The sequence below is a fragment of the Berghia stephanieae genome, chromosome 2 (assembly GCF_034508935.2).
Source record: "Berghia stephanieae isolate SIO BIC M18660-M18661 chromosome 2, UCSD_Bste_1.3, whole genome shotgun sequence".
In the NCBI taxonomy this organism is placed as follows: Eukaryota; Metazoa; Mollusca; class Gastropoda; order Nudibranchia; family Aeolidiidae; genus Berghia; species Berghia stephanieae.
Genome location: NC_088361.1, coordinates 2,501,887 through 2,506,886, shown reverse-complemented (window position 1 = coordinate 2,506,886; position 5,000 = coordinate 2,501,887). Strand labels below are relative to the sequence as shown.

Genomic DNA, 5,000 nt, shown 5'->3' with positions numbered 1-5,000 from the left:
TGGAGTCAAACAAACTGCTCCCCTCCAAAAAAAAAAAAAAAAAGCGGTCATTGTCGCTGATTTGTTTACATGAAACAAACAGGCAAGAAGAAAACACAAAAGCATGAATTGTGTAAAACCTACTTGAAAACATCTTTTAAAAAAATAGAAGAAAACACAAAACACACACACTTACACATACACACACACACAAACGAGGAACACTGTTCCGAATAAGTGCTCCATTACAGCCTTTGCAAAAGTTCTACGACACGTTTAAAACACTTATCTTTCTTAATGACTTAACTAATTCTATTTAAATACGCATTCTACGGAAAGAAAACATACATTATTTTCCCCCCATATAATAGAGATAACATGAAACCGGGTTAATTATGTACGATGCCGACCATCTTGCTTCCTCCCAAAACCGTACACAGTTATTATTATTTTTTTTAAAAATGATAATAATTCTTTATTCAAATCGTTTCCTTGTAAATCATTTTCTGCTGAAATAGCATCTTTCAAAACATTACACTAAATGTGAACTATATAATTACTTAAGTTTTGTTTTATGAATAGGAAATAAAGTGTACTGAATTTATTTTTGCAATCTTTGGAACTTTGATTAAGGGGCGGTTTGGGTCTAATTATTAGGAAAATCCTTCGAAAAATTGATTTTGAGATTTTGGTGGAAATTGATATTTTATTACCCTAGAAATAATATAATCGAAGTCCAAATTCTCAAAGTAGACTATAAAGGCATGAAAAACACAGTCGAAAATGGTACAGATAGTAAGAAAAGTGTGAAAAACGGGAAGCTATTTTGATATTTTCTCAAAATGTCATATTTCTAAGGGTATGGGATACTGTGTCAAACGTTTCTCTGAATCTATTCAATGAAATTGTCTGAAAATTTCCACAGTTATCACAGAGATAATGTATTGTGTCACCATAGAGAGATTTTTTTGATAAGATATGTGAATTTTGAATTATAATCCTAATTCTGAATTTTTAACATCAATTTTTTCATAACATTTTGATTCTCAACTTTGTAATGTTTTAATAAAAATTCCATAAGCTAAAGCCGTAAAAGCTCTCTATGGTGACACACTATAGTACAATGTTGACAAGAGGGAAGAATATGGAGGTCATTCCTTCATTAGTTTTTGTGGAACGTTTGCCACAAGATTGTTATATTTTTTGATATCAGACCCCCAAATTAGGTCGCAAAATGGGTATCGACACAGATAAATAAAATTTTTCACCATAAATGTTGTTTTTTAACCTATAATGACGATACAGAATGATTAAAACCGCCCAATATTGGTAATTAAAATTTTTTTGAAAAGACCCAAACCGCCCCTTAAAGTTGGTTTTTTAAAATATATTCTAGACCTGTGGTAGATAGTTTAACCTATTCATATCATGTTATGCGTGTAAGTAAAATACTAATTGATTATATCCGCCAAAGCCAATCGTATTCAACAAACAAAACTTTGTGTGTAATCTTAAACGTTTATTTTAAAAGCAAATAGAACGCACAGTAGGTCCCAAGCCAACAGTCACACTTAACGTGTAAGACGAGACATGACCCCTGTTAGGCGATAGTACATTTTATTTTCCGACAGAGACAACACTGTTAACGGCTAGGTACTCATTTTACACCGAATACGGCGAGAGAATGTTAATAAAGAGACTTTTTGAGGGACACAACTATGCACCGCTCTCAGCGGGGCAGGGATCGAAACCTGGACCCTCGGTCCGAAGGCGAGTGTCATACCACAAGACCACATAGCTGCATATTATTCGTTACTTATTTGAATTGGTGAGAACGTTTTACCACTCTCGTGGTCTAAAACAAAAAGTCGATTGACACCAATCTCATTCATTTAATAGCAAGCTTAAATATGAAATATCACGTCAAATGTGACATGATTAATTCAAATGTAGATATGGGTCGCAATTCATTCGCAAATTTTGTATTTGAAATTGCTAGGCTAAGTTTTAATTCGCATTGTTCTCTTTGACGTAGGAAGGTAGTTAGGCAGGTACGTAGGTAGGTAGGTAGCTATATGGATAGAGAGACAGATAGATAGAGAGTGATAGAAAGAGAAAGAAAGAAAGAGAGAGAGAGTGAGTGAGAGAGAGAGAGAGAGAGAGAGAGAGAGAGAGAGAGAGAGAAGAAAGAGAGAGAGAGAAAGAGAGAGAAGAGAGAGAGAGAGAGAGAGAGAGAGAGAGAGAGAGAGAGAGAGAGAGAGAGAGAGAGAGAGAGTAAAATCCATAAAATAGAACAGCTAAAGGAAAACAAATCAAACTAAATTTATTTCTTTATCTGAATAAATTTCGCTTTCTTTCACTCTTAGCAGCTTATCTTCTTTTCCTCGCTACTACAAATAAATATTAACGTTTTGATAATTTTAAGCCAAAGTTAAGCCGATTTTAATAAATAAAAAACGATGATTTGGGTAAATATGAATGGGTAAATAATACTGGACAAAGTGAATCATTACCAGAGCTACTTTATAGCGCAAAGGGTGTTCATCGTGATCTATTTCAGTTTAGCGGACTTGTTTGAGAATGAAAATGGATTTGAAAAAATGTGTATAAGACAAGAAATACAAGAAACCTTTTATCCCTAAAGAACAGCCTTAATTATTTTGGGGATGGAGGGTGGGGGTACTTTTTCTTTTATTTCATTTTTGCATTGGCTAGCGCCGTATCAAACATACATTTCCATTTATTTCTTCTCCCCAAATTATCACGATGAATAAAGCTAAATGTTCAATTTGCTAGACTACACTCCCTCAAGAAAGCAGAGGACAGAGATGTATCCCTTCAACGTAGGCGATCGAAGTTTTTAAACTAATTGTGTTGACCATGGCTAATACAGGGAAAGGGAATAATATTGTCAAGAAACCATATAATAATATCCATCCGATGGGAACGGAATTTATTTTCGAAAATAAGTTTGTGGGAACGATTATTAAAAAAAGAAAATTAAAAATAGCAACCTCATTGACGGTTATTATTGAGAAAATGCATGGATGGCATCAGGCTGTTTACGCTCATCATCTACATGCTAGGTAAAACCTTTTAACTTTGGGAATTTTAATAATATTTTCGTTTTGTATCTCTTCGTATATATATATATATATATATATATATATATATATATATATATATATATATATATATATATATATATTATATTCCACGTCCTGCTTTTTGCACTTTTAAAAACTGTTTTCTTTCCTCAATTTATTCTCTGCAATATTTTCTATTTCATTAACTCACATACCGGAATACTCAGCCACTCTATTAGTTTCATTACCTCACAGTTTTTCTATTTCATTATTGCTTGCATTGCAAATGCTCTCTTCATAATCTTAAGTATGATTGACGGTCAACTCCCTGAGGTGCCCTTAATCAGCCTTATATTGTTATGTCATATATATATATATATATATATATATATATATATATATATATATATATATATCCGTACCACCTGTACCCTCAGGCATCTGGATTATTTGTCTGGACTGGGTTAAATTATGACTAAAAGCCCTGCATATCTTAAGTTCATATAATATGTCTTCGTGACATTACTGCAATGTTATTACATAGGCATGGCTAAAAAGTCTTGACGCCTATCGGATATTTCCCCATTGTATTATACGCACCAGCATACACTGCACATCAAAATGTGCGCAATTTATTCTTCCATTCGATCTGCATCACCAACTTTTGTGTAACTGCTATTTCTTGTTTTTAAATTAACTTATTTGAAAGAACCCCTATTCCAACATGTCGGTCAAAGGAATCACTTCAAAGGAATTATTCATTAAACATCGGGCTGTAATTGATTTCCTTACTGCAGAGGGATGTGCACCCGTAAACATTCATGAACGGCTGAAACTTATTTATGGTGACTCGTGTGTTGGCATTCGAATAGTTCAATGGTGGGATAAGTGTTTTGCTGGAACTGATGCTGTTTCCACCAACATTAATTAGTGACCAGACTCGGAGTGGTCGTCCACAAACTGCATCGACTGAAGCAAATCAACAAAAATTGACGAACATATCCGAGCCAATCGCAGATAATATAATCAGGCACTTTGCAAAGGCTTGGAATTTCATATTGGACGAGGTGGATATGTTGTTCGAGAAATCCTGGGTTACAGAAAGATATGTGCCCATAGGATAGTGAGAATACCAAATTAAAAAATTAGGGAGCAGACACTTGTGTAAGATGTGTGGGGATAATTAAACGTGTGGCGAGGTGCTGGCGGAGGTGACTTGAAGGTGTCTAAGCGTGTCTCTTGAATTCCTCTTTGACGCGATGAAACAACTGGTGCTTCATTGACTATGGTGAAACCCATAGGTTTTGAAAATATCACAGCTGTCAAGACCTTTCATTCTACCCTTGTATATTGATATTAGTGATCATTGGCCAAAATGCTTTGAAAATTCCAAACGTACAAAGACCGTTTGTTTGTTATGAAATATTGAGATTGAAATCTAAACCTGATAGACTTTTTTCCACTTTGATCCGTCGTAAATGTTTAGATATCCTTCCACCTGCTCTGATTAAATTAAATATAGACTGATATTGACATAATATGTGTGATAAAAAGAGATGCGGTCCCGAAGAGACCACACAGGGTTCTGAGGTGACCACACACACACACACACACACACACACACACACATATATATATATATATATATATATATATTATACACACTCACACACACACACACACACACACACCCCTCACACACATACAGACATACACGCTCACGCGCACACAACAAATAGACAACAAACAAAAAAAAAATACACATAACAAAACACAAGAAAGAACAGAACAGAAATAAGACAAAACAGAAGAAAAATTAAGCAAATCGGAACAAGAAGAATAAAACTAACAGAACAATAGTAAAAACAATTAGGAACCAAAATAACAAACAAACAACAGACCCCCCCCCCCCCCCCTACATCTAAAACAAAACAA

At 34.4% G+C, this 5,000-nt stretch overlaps 2 protein-coding genes across 4 annotated transcripts in view; one reads left to right on the top strand and one right to left on the bottom strand.

Annotated features, from left to right (window-relative positions):
- LOC144964162 (focadhesin-like) overlaps positions 1–5,000 on the top strand; it is a 377,317-nt gene that overhangs the window by 82,936 nt on the left and 289,381 nt on the right. The gene's annotated exons all lie outside the window — the stretch shown is intronic.
- The window catches only part of LOC144964163 (FMRFamide receptor-like), a 69,479-nt gene that overhangs the window by 27,134 nt on the left and 37,345 nt on the right, over positions 1–5,000 (bottom strand). The window lies entirely within an intron of this gene.